Here is a 15113-nt window from a genome sequence, read left to right as displayed (position 1 = left end):
TGCAATTGCTCAGGGCACCCTCAGTGGTGCTCTTGTAAAAATTGTTTAGAATGAGGAAGGGGGAGCCTCATTTGCCTCAATCTGACAAAAAAATTAGGTAATGTTGTAGATAATGCAAGTTATTGAAAATCCAGGGAAATCTTGATTAGTTAGGTATTTAATTGAGGATTGGCAAATGGCCTTCAATCCAGATGAATGTCAGATATTGCGTTTTGGGGAAATAAACAAGGGTAGGACTTAAACCGTGAATGGTAAGGCTCTGGGGAGTGCAATGAAGCCAAAGGACCTTGGAATGCAAGTACTTAGCTTGCTGAAAGCATCATCAAAGGTAGATGGGGTGGTGAACAAGGCATTTAGCACACTGGCCTACAATCAGAGCATTGAGTATAAGAGATAGTAAGTTATGTTATTGTTATATAAGAGGTATCAGACCACACTTGGAGTATTATGGAAAGTTTTGGCCACTTATTAAAGAAAGATGGCTCCTTAAAGTTGGTATAGTCGGAGGTGTATTGGGGATAAGCTCCCATTACCTATTAAATGTGGAGCTCAAATTGTCTCCAACAATCAAGCTCAGCTCTTGGCCTTCATGTGTGACTTAGCTACTAAGACTGGTAGAACAGTTTCTACTGACAGGAGAAGGGTCAAAGATGTGTTACTGCTGCCTTGAAACCAGTTGTTTCGGCTAGATGGGGTTCATCAGCTGTGGTTTGCAACTCATCCAGAAGGAAAACTCTGATCTGAAACTCCACTGCCTTATAGCTATACCCACTCATGGGGAAAGCTTTGGGAGTAAACCCCAATGAAAAATCTGGAGCTGGAATTCCTAAGGCAATCTACATTGAGTTCAACGTTGACTGTCAACTGTTGTGATGCTGCTAGTCTGAACTGTATTCTTCTCTTCCATTCCTTTGGATTCATCAACTGTGTGGAGGGGGGAGAGGGAGAGCCTGCTAAATGGGCAACAGCTTGCTCTCCATATTGTACTTCCCTGGCTTGTATATCACTTAGATAGCTGGGATGCAACATTCATAGTCAACCATGACCAACAGAGAGCCTCACCTATAGAAAGATGTTATGAAACTAAAAAGAATGCATAAAAAATTTATCAGGATGTTCCTTGGGGCTCAGAGTTACAATGTAGCATAGACCAAGACTATAATCCCTGGAATGTAAGTGATGGAAGGGTGACCCGAGAGAGATCATGAGCAGTGTAGCTGGGGCAAAAACACTTAGTATTTTTCACAGGAAGATGGTACGGATAACAAGAGGGCATATGTTTAAGATCAAAGGCTAAAAGGAAATTAAGGGCAGTTTCTTCATGCAAAGGGAGGCGAGGATTTGGAATGAGCCACCAGAAATAGGGGCTGAGATAGGTTTAATAAAATAGCAGAAAAGAGAAGTTTCTGTCAGACAAACTAAGTTTTTGTAGGTGAATAAACTCTTCTTGAGCTTCAATCCAGATATAGGTATTGACTATAACCGATGTCCTGATGATAAACTCTACCATCTTCTTCAGGGATGATGCTTGGCATATTTAGTCCGGTGATATTTATACCTTTGTATTCCATCCCTCCTAATTGTTTAGTCCTCATTCAATCAGGTTTCTGCTCTTTTTCCTTGTTTACAATCAAATTCCAGTTCTTACTTCGAGCGAGACCTTTGCCTTTTTAAAAATTCTTTTCCTCTAGTTTTATGACAAGACATGCCAAACATTATCCCTAAAGAAGATGACGGAGTTTGTCATTGAAACGTCGGTTATTATTGATACCTGTATCTGGCTTGAAGCCCAAGAAGTGTTTGTTCATCATATACACCAGGAAAGCACTAGATGCTTTTTGAAGTCTTTATAGATACATATCTGATGGTGAAATGTCAGGGTCTTCTTGTTGGAATGAGTGAATATTTTCTTCTCACATCTGGTTTTGTAGAACATAATCAGGTAATCAGCACCTACTTGAAAGCTTAAGTCTAATCCCTTTCTGATGCTGATGATGATTCTCCTGTGTTTTTATATTATATAAAAGAGTGATTTCAATTCCTTCAGCCTCACCAAAATTGAGTGAAATGAGATTATAATCTTGTGCAGTTCAGGATATCAATATTTGAAGCATTAATACATATTGATCAGGATTCTGTAACTCAGAAGGTCATGGAGAGCCATTTTTAACTGTCCATTGTACAGGTTATCTTCTCTTGACTGCCACAACCGCTTCCTCCCTTGGAATCAGTGAACAGAATGTTTCCTTGACCGTATCTGGAAAGGGTATGCTGTCTTATGAGGAAGAGTTGGGAAGACAAGCTTGTTGCTATTCGAGTTCAGATGAGTGAGAAATTACTTAATAAACATGCAAAATCCTGTGAGTTCTTGATAGGGTAGACGTGGAAAGAATGATTCCTCTGGGGTAGAATCTTTAGTTGAAGTAGGGTTCACTCTCTAAGTAAGAGATTACCCATTTAAGAAAGAGACAATGTCTTTTCTCTGAGGGTTCTGAATCCATGGAACTCTTTTACTTAAGGATTGGAAGACTCTTCATATCTAATATGTTCAAATCAGAGATAGTTAGGTTCTAAACATGTTTAAGCCATAGATAGTTAGTTTCTTGATAAGCAAGATGTTGTAAGGTTATAATAGATAAAATTAACAAATTGAATATCTGAGTCTCAGCCAATAAAGGATTTTCCCCAGACCTCCATCCTCACACCCATCCCCTCCCCTCACACACACACACACACTCGAAGCAGATGCTCCTCCAGCCTCAAGATGTAGGAGCAGAATTAGGCTATTTGACCCATCAAGTCTGCTCCGCCATTCACTTGTCATTAAATTATTTTCAGTACCATTTTGCCACCTTCTCCCCATCATCTTTAACCCCCTTCTCAATCAAGTATCTATCAAGCTCTGCCCTAAATACACCCAATTACTTGGCTTTGGCAGCCCTCTGTAGAAAGGAATTCCACTGATTCATCACCTTCTGGGTAAGGAAATTCCTCCTATCTCAGTTTTAAAGGGCATCCCTTCATTCTGAGACTGTATCCTTGGATCTTAGACTCTCATCTCCACGTCCACTCTACCCAGACATTTTGGTGTTCAATAGATTTCAATGAGGCCACCCCTCCTCCTCTCAATTCCATTGAGCATAGGCCCAGAAACATCAAAATCTTGTCATACAGTACATTAAGCCTTTCATTTCTGGAATCACTTTCATGAACCTCCTCTGGACCATTGTCTTTCCTTTGAGATCGGTCCCAAAATAGCTCACAATGTTCCAAATTTCAAAGGGCAATGATATCAATGAGCCCAAGACATATAAAAATTTGACAGCATTCCATTGGATGTATTATCACGTAATAATCCCAGACTTTTAATTATTTATCTTCTGCACTATCTCCACACAAACTCCAAATCCCCAGATGTCAAACAACTTTCCATAAAAAAAAAATTCACACAAAATAAGGAATATGGTTAGACACACTCAGGAATAACAAAAAAAAGAATCAGTGATAGAAGTTTCATTTGAAATTGCTTGATGAATGAAATAATTATAGTTATTTTGTGCCTTTCATGTAATCTGAAGCTTTTTGCAATGAATTATATCTAGATCCATTTACAAATATTGACTTATGAGCAACCTACACATTTGGACAAGTATCTGCTAACTGTTGGGACAGATTTACTGCCTGCTGCAGTCCTGCAGGCATCTTCTGCAGATAGGAACCGAGTTTGTGGCAGCGCTTCTGACTTGCAAACTTTTCAGGTCAACGCACAGGAACAGAACCCTTTTCTTTTTGGCAACTGCCTTAATGTAAAAAGAAATATTGTGTGCCACAAGCATCAACAAACAGTAAAATTATAATTTAAGTAATGAGGTTTGGTAATGTTAACCAATAAGAACCAGTATGAACATTGCCCAGGGTATGCAGATAATTGCCCACTCTTCTTCAAACTAGTACCATGGGATTTTGTTTTACTTCTACTTTCAAAAGCTGACAAGATCTTGGCTTAATGGCTCATCGGAAAAATGGCACCTCCACGGTACTACATGGAAGATCCAGTTCAGATACCTGTGCTTTTCTTGGCACTTACACCAAACCTTCTGAGGTAATACACAAAGGCAATATCTTAATAAATGAGCCATAACTGACACCTATAATGGATCATAATGACTATGATCAATCAGGTTCAAGGTGCCAGCATTTTATTAACTGAATTTAGTGAACTATATACCATTAAAACTGCAGAATAAAGTAGTTTAAATTAACATTGTAGAGTTAAATTAAGGATGGAGGTATAAGCTGACCAGTGATTTAATTAACTCCTCAATTACTCCTCAACTCCTCAAGCCTACCCAAACACACCACATTAAGATAATTTTTGCTCCTTGGTCTTTGTCAAGTTTTGTGAGCTTAATAGGATGATGATAAGTTTGGCTGCAGAAAACTTCAGTCCTGTGGGTTAGGAGAGAAGAAAATAAATGTTTTTACCTGGTATCAGCACCCTTTAAAAATTATTGAAACATCAGCACAGTAGATGGACCTTCAGACCATTATATCCAAAGCTGTCAAAAATAAATTTTAGCTTCATCTCATCTCCTTTAAAGTTACGCTTTTTATTCCCTCATTCCTATCCAGTGTTCTAAAGGCTTCCTCCACCTCTTCAGGCAGGGAGTTCCAGACACCAAAGTTCCTTGAATGTCAATACTTTACTCAATTGTCCTACTATCTTCATAACAAATAACTTGTATCTATACCCATCCCAGTTACTGATCAGTCTTACAAGACATAGGTCTCTGTTTCTGTAGCACTCCCATACTTCTATGTACTGTAGCTTGATGGCCTCCTTTGATTTGATGAAATCAACTGCAGCCTAGTGGCTCTCCTCATAACTACGAGTCTGTCAGCACTCTGGTGCTCTCACATCCTTCTTAAGCAGACAGCGTCATTTCCCTTACTATGGCCTGTGCTCTCCCTATTCCTCTGAAAAGTGATGTGTCTGTAGATTGAGAATAGAGATGTTTCTCTGTCAGCACCAAGGATCAGGCATAATTAACTTGATGCTCTTGAAATAATATCACCAAGAAAGGAAAAGTATGTACTTTCAAGAGAGAGAGGACAGATTAAATTGTTAACCAAAAATTTTTAGAGGCAAAATTGAAGTGCTGGAAACTAGGTGGCAGTAAATACCACTTTTATGTCTCAACTCCATTGCAGAAAATTAGCTGTATAGGAACATATTGCACTTGCAACAATTTATAATATTTTCATCACTGTTAATGTAATCTGCAGCATTTATTATAGAGCAGCATCACTGATGAACAATGTAGACACCCTGTACCCCTATATTAAAAGAAAATCTATTTCCTGAGCATAATATCCTTACCAAAGAGAAAATAATGACTTTTTTCATCAAATATGGGCCAGAATTATACAGCACTTTCTTCTCCAATAGCTCTGCATTTATCAGCCTGAACTTTCTGGCCAACTGTTCCACTGGAGTCCAATAGCAGAGAAGAACGTTGTTGAAATTTCTCTACACTTACACTGGGAAATCTGATTCAGGATTTATAAGCTTAATCATTGTATGGGGATTCTAATCACAAGCAAGAGAAAATCTGCAGATGCTGGAAATCCAAGCAGCACACACAAAATGCTGGAGGAACTCACAAGGCCAGGCAGCTTCTATGGAAAGTAGTACAGTCAACGTTTTAGGTCAAGACCTTTCATGAGAACTTCATCAGTATCCAGATGAAGAGTCTCAGCCTGAAATATCGACTGTACTCCTTTTCATAGATGCTGCCTGGCCTGTTAAGTTCCTCCAGCATTTTGTGTGTGTTGTATGGAGGTTCTAAAGCTGTTCTTACCAAGGGCTGGGGGTTATCTCCTCAAGGGCAGATAATGTAATACTATTCTGAACATTTCCAGATATAATACTCCTTAGCTTGGTGCATATTTCCCCACTATCAATCACCAATATAATAATGTCATAGGTTGCTTACCGCATGCTTTCTCCACTGCTTGTGATATAGACCTTATGAGATGAACTTACAACCTTAGCAGTCCAGTTGCAAAATAACAGTGAGCACATCAAACAGTTACCAGACATGAGACAACAATTAAATGGTCAAACCATGACAACAACATCCTCCACAAAGCATATCCCAGGCTTGATTTTCAATAAGAAGTTCTAAGGAAAGAAGATTTTTCACAACCTGTGTGCTGTGACCTCTATTCCTTTAATCAGCTCTCACTTCACAGTGGTTTGGTGTAACTCACAACATGTGCCTGACTGGGCCAGACCATAGTGTGGTGAGTGCCCAGACTTACAGGAGCGCCTCCACTTCCTTGTGTTTTTCCTCACCTCTATGGGAGCCTTTTCTGTTTCAATATTGAGGCTGCCATGAGTATTTTTTCACTCCAATCTACTCCCAGCAATCAGTGCGCCAGTTGGGTGCCCTGGGAGTTTTCCATGCAGCTTCTGATAGGAACTACGTTGGTACATAGATTCCATTTCAATGCACAAATCTGTACACAAAATCCATACCTCAACTCTAATTTTTGCTCAGTTTCACAATTATTTTCTCATGAAGTCTGTGTAAGCATTAGAGGTTTTTGCAGAGCATTTAATGCAAAGATTATTATTCATTTATTGGTAATTGAGGAACTTTTGTTTGAACATTATGAAGTACATTTTAAAAATCATTCATGGTTTAATTATAATAGCTTTTGAATATTTCTGAATGAATGAAACTTTTATTTAGAAGCAGTGAATACCTGATTGACTTGATGAAAATAAAATTGGGGTAGGGCTTTACTAGTTGTCAAGGTTTCTAACGGGGTTGTCGGCAGGATTTATTTTGATTGGTCCTACATCACTGCATTATATATCGTGTGTTTGTATTGGCTGGTCTTGTATTGCCTGCCAGGGCTCTTGAATTCTATTGGGTAGTAGACCTCTGCAATGGGGAAGGTGAGAAGTTTCCCACATGGGGAAATCTGGTTGTGAAGAGATCACTTATAAATGGTTAAATCAAAATAAGAAGCATACATTTTCAATTTGGCATGAGTGTTTAATACCTTTCATTCACGACATCCAAAAAAAAATCCATTCTTATGGAATGAGGATGATTGGTCTGCATTAAGTGTTCATTTTCCAATGATTCTGCTTCATCGGGACACATTGGGATAGACTTTTTGGCTCAAATAAGCAGTTGTCCCAATTAGCTGACGTTTTATGGTATGGATATAGTTAAAAAAGTACAAAAAAGACAAACTACTGTTTAACTGAGTAACAGATTATGTATTTAAGTAATATCTTCGTTTCAAAGATGTCTGCAAGAGACCCATGAAGTCACAACACGAACATCGAGAGGTGGGAGGACATTGCAAGCGATTGCTCTCACTGGAGGCTGGAACTACGCAGAGGTCTAAAAAGAGGAGAAGAGAAGCTGAGGCTTGCTGCTGAAGAAAAGCGCACTCGCCGAGAAAACAGCCCCAAGACAACACCAGAGGACAGCTCCTTCAAGTGCAGTCGCTGCAGCCGAGACAGTCACTCCCGTGTGGGCCTCTACAGACACAACAGATGCTGCTCTACCAACACAGAATGATGCAAGACTTTCCAGGCGCAGATCCATGGTCTCGCGAGACTAACAGATGCCATCATCATCTTCATCATTTAAGTAAGATACAGAACAAACTATAACATTACAGTACTATAAAACTGTGTATTAATTCCTAATGGCTTTTGACAGATAAACCATCCAGTGTACCTATGCTGCTGTCAATGTTCCCTCTAATTTGTAATGACCAGTGTGCACAAAAATCTTGCGCTGTGCAATTTTTTTGTCCAGTGACAACAATATGTGAGCACTGAATTTTTTAATGGAAGTAAAAATCTTTGATAGTTAATATGACAGATGAAGCATCAGATGCCTTCAGTTAAACTATTCCACCAAAAGAAGTTTTATACACAGCATAGCTTTTAGGTTTAAATTTGAAGAACAGAATGAGACATTTGTGGACAGATAGATCTATGGACTCAACCATATTTTCACCTGCCTCAGAAAATGGAGAAGGAACTGTGATTGTGTATGATTGTGAAATATACTTAATATGCCAATGATGTAGAGGGTGACAATCTTTTGTGCGCAGTTTAAGTTGTGTGCACACACCTTAGAGGGAACATTGGCTACTGTGTTCTTTTGATTGATTGTAAATGAACAGAATCAGCATAGCCACCTAGTATTGGACTGCCTTTGTACAATGTTATTGATAATTTTATCCTCCTAATCTTTATTTTCATTGTAACATTCAAGATGGTTGTGGATACCTTCAGATTGCTTGTAGCCATTAACTTGTTGAAGTAGTGGAATTGTTTCATTTTCACTCATGGCTGTTTCTGGCATCTCCAAGTCTGAATGTTTGACACTGTAGTGAGCAAAACAGTTCTGAATTGTCTTACTATTTATTTCTCACTAATATCAGTGACAAAATTCACTGTTTTTTAAACAGAAAAAATTCGTAACTGACACTAGTTAAAAACTGTTCGGCAACAGCCTCCTGTCCCAATTAAGCAGAAAGGTGTCACAAATAAGCAAAGGGAATCCCAGCTATTTTCATTTTCTTTATTTTTTGTTCTTTAAGAATTGTCCCAAATAAGTGGCTGTCCTGATTAAACAATGGCCCAATTAACCAGAATCCACTGTATTTACTTTGGATTTTCTTCATTTTCATATTGACTGTATACCAATGTAAAAGGAGTGTTGTGCTTCAGTACTCAAAATGTTACATTTTGCTTCCAACAAAGACCTTTAACTGTTACATCTCATTTAATTGAGGCTCTTTATCAGAAATTACAGAGACTTTCATTCTGCTCTGCCTGGATAAACTCATTTCTAAAATGCAAGGGTGAAAGGGCAGCCCTTTTGAACATTACATAAAAGACACAAAATATTATGCCTGCTCTACATGAAAGTGTAGCCTTTCGTCTTTCAATATCAATTCCTGTGAAATATCATTGAAGTAAAGGCAGCTAACCCCCCTGTGGGAACAAAAATTAATGTGTTTGTCCTTAAAATCTACAAAATAATCTCAAGACTCTACACCAATTGCTTGGCCCCCACAAGGTTTATTCATTGCTTTTACTGAGAATCTTCCCGCTGACCTAATAACTCTGTTAAGGTGCCGCAATTCCTCTTCCATTTTACTTCTCTATGAATGTACCACTCACTGTGTCTGACTGCATAATGACTCCCTTAAGGAATAAAAAAAATAAAAGCCTGACTGTCCCAAACTTCAACATCTATTTTTCAACATCACATGCCCAAGGAAAGAATGATAGTAATTTATATCCTCCAGCTTCCCTCAATAGAATACTTGTTTGTTACTGATCTAAACATTTATATCCACAGTAATAAAAGGCTGTTGACCTTTCTGGATCAGAGATGTCATCCATCTACAAATCATTTCACATCCCTTAAGCTTATATTTCGTTTTAAACTGACATTATGTTGGAATATTGGGATAGCTTCAGCATAAATCACACAGCCACCCTTAGAGCAAATACCATGATCTGCTTTCTGTCAGATGAAAGAAGAATGTAAAAAAAACTGAGAATAAAGTCAGAAAATGTCAGAAATACTCAACAAACCTGCCTGCATTCAAACAGAAAAAGGTGGGTTAATACCATAGATCTTTGGCCAGAACTCAAATTGCAGAAATGAAAATAGAATTCACAACTAAACTAAATTATTTTTTGGATTCCAATGGATTAGGACTATGCTTCAAATTCTTTCCATAAGCCCTCTAGAGAGATGGTTTCAATTGTCCTATTTTTTACATGTGACCTAATGCGTCAAATCTAACTACTTTTAATATAGTGTTTGAAGACTTCTCCATTTCATGGCCTTGTGATCAATAACTAATGTTTTATTTTGAAAGTTTAAAACATTATGAAATTTCCAGAGAGTACAGTCCTGATAGTTCAAGGGTTAATTTACTGGAGAGTAAATTAACTGTTAAACTATCAACACTATAAATAGTGGAGAGTATCCTGACAGGTTGCATCATGGCTTGGTGTGGAAACACCAATACCCAGTAAAGGGAAAGTTTAGAAAAGGCAGTGGGTACAAATTAGTCCATCGCAGACAAAGCCATCCACATTATTGAGCACATTTACAAGAAATGATACCACAAGGAGGTATCAACAGTCATCATTTGGACCATGCACCTTCTCACTAATACCACTGGGCAGGAGCTACGGGAGCTTTAGGTCCTAGGCAACCAGTTTCAGGAACAACAATTACTCGACAACCATCAGGCTCCTGAACCAGTATGGATAACTTCACTCATTTCCATGCTGAATCAATTCCACAATCTACGGACTCACTTTCAAGGACTCTACAACTCAAGTCCGTGATATGTTAATTATTTATTTATCTATCCATTTATTTATTTATTACATGATTTTCCTTCTTTTGCACAGTGAATGTTTGTTAGTCTCTGTTGTGCATATTTTTCATAAATTCTATCACATTTTTTATCTTCCTATAAATGCTAGGACCGAGATGAGGAAAAACTTCTTCACACAGAGAGTGGTGAATCTGTGGGATTCTCTGCCACAGGAAACAGTTGAGGCCGGTTCATTGGCTATATTGAAGAGGAAGTTAGACATGGCCCTTGTGGCTAAAGGGATCAGGGGGTATGGAGAGAAAGCAGGTACAGGGTTCTGAGTTGGATGATCAGCCATGATCATACTGAATGGCGGTGCAGGCTCGAAGGGCCGAATGGCCTACTCCTGCACCTATTTTCTATGTTTCTATGTAAATGCTGCAAGAAAATGAATCTTAAGGTAGTAGATGGTGACAAATACAAACTTTGATAATAAACTTACATTGAAGTTTGATCTATGGGATTACTTAACAGAATTCTACACCATTAACCTGAAGGCTTGAGTGTGACTCTATGTATGTCTCTATGATGTGAGTTTGAGTTGCACCATTGCAGCAACAACTTTTTTAAAGAAAGCTAGTCTCTGCAACAACAGCAGGCACAAAACAATGGCATGGTTGTAGAATTGAAGGGGAATACATTGATGACATTTAGGGAAGGTAATCTGCAGCCATTATCTCCTGTACCCAATAAAGTGGCCACTGAATGTACATTTGTTGTCTCCGCTACTGTAGCCCATCCATTTCATGGTTCAATATGATGTGCATTCATAGATGCTCTTCCGCGCACCACTTTTGAAATGCATAGTTATTTGAGTTACTGTCGCCTTCCTGCCACCAATATGGCCGTTCTCATCTGAATTTCTCATTAATAAGGCGCACTTATCCACAGAGGTGATGCTCACTTGATGTCTCATTTTGTTTTTCACACCATTCCCTATAAACTCTACTGACTGTTGTGTATGAAAATCCCTGAAGATCAGCAATTTCTGAGATACTCAAACCACCTCATCTGGCACCGACAATCATTCCACCGTCAAAGTCACTTAGATCACAATTCTTCCCCATTCTGATGTTAGATTTGAACAACGATTGAGCCTCTTGATCATGTCTGCATGTTTATAGGCATTGAATTGTTGCCACTGATCGGCTGATTAGATATTTGCATTAACAAATAATCATACAGGTGTACCTAATAAACTGGCCACTGAGTGTCATTTTGCCTCTATGTCTCGATAGCCTCGCTAGCACAGTTGGCTTTTATCTATAGTTCAGGGGCAAGTATGAATAGTCAATAATGATGCAGCCATTGTCAACTATGCTATATTTCCTTCATAAATGTGAAAAAAGCAAAATCATCTCCTCAAAACAATAAGTAATCAACGTGACGTTCCTCTGTACCCTCACTTGTAAGGCAAATATTTGGAGCTCTGGCCAGGACAGCATTTGGATATTTGGTTACCTAGCATTGCTTTATGGAACTGTCATTAAAGCTAGCTAATATCAGTGATGGCTTTCTCAGAGGAGCATAGACTTGGCAGAAAATCCGAATCTCCATGCTTCAACATTTATATTTCAGTACCACTCAGCCAGAAGTAGCATTAAATTCAGCAAATGCACATCCCCTGGGCCTCTCTCTGCAGTACTGTCTCAAGCTCGTCATAGAAAACAAATCACAAAGTCTGGATTTAATGATTTTATGTGGCTGGCAATAATGGTTATTGACCCATTTTAAACAGCACATTAAAGTTCAGTGACTCATCCTTTTTCTATCAGATTATTCTTGCCAATGGAGGTTTCTACTCACATGGAGATTTTTACTCACATGGAGGTTTCTACTCTGCATAGAGCTCTAAGCCTAGGATTTGCTTATTGAAAGATCCAAGGGACATTTGTACCAGTTGAAACTCTGTTTGTCGAGCACAAGATCGGATTTGCTCCTGAACCTTCTAGCTTTCTTGAAATTTATCCAAGGGACACCTCTTCACAAAAAAATCTATAAGTATGTTAGATTTCCCATCATGCAATTTAAATGATTTAGGGGTTCTTTGAATGTCACATGACATTTAGCCAGGGTGCCACATTTGGAATCAATGCTCACCAGTACTAATAATAGAGCACTCTATCAGCATTATTCTGGTGCAGTTTTTGTGCTCATTCTGTGCAACAACTGAATTGGTAATTTCTTGGATCTGAAGGAATAACTCTGCCTATTAAGATGGGTGCTACTGGATCTTTTACAGCCTCTCTGATAAAGTCTCGGCAAAACTTATATAGTGATATTTTCCAGTCAACTCAAATAAATCTTTCACTGATGTTTGGTATCCATTTTCAAGGGTTGTTTTATTCCATTAAAAGATGCTAAACAAAATCCATTTGTTTATGCACTTTTGAAAAGAAGTGTTGCGCATCCAGCTACTGAAGGCAATCTCACACAGCTTGTTCAAGTTTAATTCAGGCATCTGCACATCTAGATTACAGTACGCTGTCTGAATTATTAAAAGCTGAAACTGCTTTATATTTATTCAAATTGCATAGTGGCATTGGCTCCATTAAGTAGTTTACTATGGTCCTCCACTTGGATCTGTTACAAGTACATGTACCCTGCATTGTAAATCTGAGCAGTGCATTCAGAAACCCTGGCAGCCTATTCCATATAATCATTGAAAATGAAAATATCCAAAGTGCATGAGGTGCAGTGAAATTGTAAACCCATTCTTCATAATCTCATCTATGTTTAGTTGCACCTGGGACAAAAAAAAATTCCTGTGTGATTACATGTACTGGTATTTAAAAAGAATAAGCATCCCATTTCGTAATTCTTTTTCATAACAATCTCATTCAACTGTGTCAAGTACTGCTGGTCTGCCGCTAACTTGAATTGTTAGAGTCACATCTTGAAAGCATTTGTCTCAAATTGCATAATAATCACTACTGACTTTTGTCAGCATATAAAAAGCCTCCCTCCTTTCAACACATCAGTCTGGATGTGATTTGAATGCCAAGCTTCAAGAAAGGAAATAATGATCTTCGAACTCAATCTCTAAAAGATCTCCTCATTTAAAACTGACAAGGAATTTTGAATTTCTTTGCCTCCTCAAATTCTCTTCCTTGGAAATTGTATAGTCTAGCTTTTTTTAAACACAACTCCAGTTGCGATGGATATTCACTGTTTAGGACCAGGGGGCCTTTCATTTTTTTTCCAAGCTCAGCTTTCTAACATAGCAGCTGAAACTTCTAGAGATCAAAGTTCTTTTTTGTGTAAGATAAACTTCCAACCAATATTCTTTGTTTAGCTTCTGGTTGTAAATTGAAACCAGTCTTCAGTTTTCCATGTAAATGGCAAGCAATAATCAGTCCGAAATTAAAAGGACAGCTTTGCAAACAAACAAGCACTGTCTACAGAACACAGGATGCTGTTTCATAGCACCTGGGTTGACTTCTGAAGAGTTGCAGTGTAAAACAATGGGGTTATTTAATTGGCCTTGTTTCAAACCAGACAACATGGCTGAGTTATTTAGTTCAAGCAATCTTGAAGACCAGACTGATATTATCACTTAGCTGAGCACATCAAATAGAAGAGCTGTTAATAATTGGAAGGTTTGTATGCTCAGAAAGTCAGTTTCACAGCATTAGTTGAAGGAGTCTGGGGATTCTGTCTCCAGAAGCCTTTTGACAACTTGTATAAAAAGTTTTTGGAAAAACTATAATATACATGTGAAGTCACCCAAGTGGCAGAAGAACATTATAAATGTAGAGAGTAGTTAGGCTTATTAGGGATAGTCCAGGAACATTAAGAAATACGACAGAACAAACGGAGATTAGAATCCGTTCCTCTACCTTCGATTTTTCTGATGGATAATTTGTTCACCTGCAAATCGATTGTATGCCTTTTTATTTCATAAGAATTGTTTCTTTTTAATCTTTTTATTAAGTTTTTCAAAACTGAATACATAATAATCATTAATAATCATAGTAGTATAAAGGGAGTGGTAAGAATTGTTTCTGTGTTTTGGAAGTCCTTTGTATTTTAAAAATCATTTGTAATTTGGAAATACAAATGTTTGTACTTTTTAAGATAGAAAGCATTTGTGAGTTTTAAATGTTTGTATGACCTGCTGGACTCAGACCATCAAAATTTGTACCAGATTTCAATAGTGTTATTTCAAACAGACAACTAAGTTACTTAGTTCAAGGAAGTTTGAAGACCAGATTGATGCTATCACTTAACACATCAAATAGCTGATCTGTTAATAGTTGGAAGGTGTATGTTCACAGTATTAATTGTAGAGATCTGAGAACTCCATATCCCGAAGCTTTTAGACCATATGTGTAAAAAGTTATCTGAAAAAATATCATATGCGTGTGAAGTCACCCAAGTGGCAGGCTGATTGAGAATGATCCAGGAGCAACCAGAAGAATTGTAAAAAGATAGGGTCTAGAATCCATTCCTCAGTCTTCGATTTCTGTGATGAATAATTCAGTTGTCTGCAACTCAGAAGTATTTTTTTTAAGCTTATAGGAATTATATCAGTGTTTTGGAAATCCTTTGTGTTTTAGAAATCACTTGTAATTTGGAAAACTTTTATACAATAGGAAAACTCTGAGTTTTAAATGTGTTTTAAGTATTTTCTCTGGATTTAAATGTGTACCACAAAAATATCAATG

General features: G+C 37.9%; 1 protein-coding gene across 5 annotated transcripts in view; it reads right to left on the bottom strand.

Annotated features, from left to right (window-relative positions):
• pcdh11 (protocadherin 11) overlaps positions 1–15113 on the bottom strand; it is a 798581-nt gene that overhangs the window by 522313 nt on the left and 261155 nt on the right. The window lies entirely within an intron of this gene.

This window comes from Hemitrygon akajei, chromosome 10, assembly GCF_048418815.1.
Source record: "Hemitrygon akajei chromosome 10, sHemAka1.3, whole genome shotgun sequence".
NCBI lineage: Eukaryota > Metazoa > Chordata > Chondrichthyes > Myliobatiformes > Dasyatidae > Hemitrygon > Hemitrygon akajei.
Note: the sequence above shows the minus strand (reverse complement) of the source record. Positions and strands in the feature narration are given on the sequence as shown.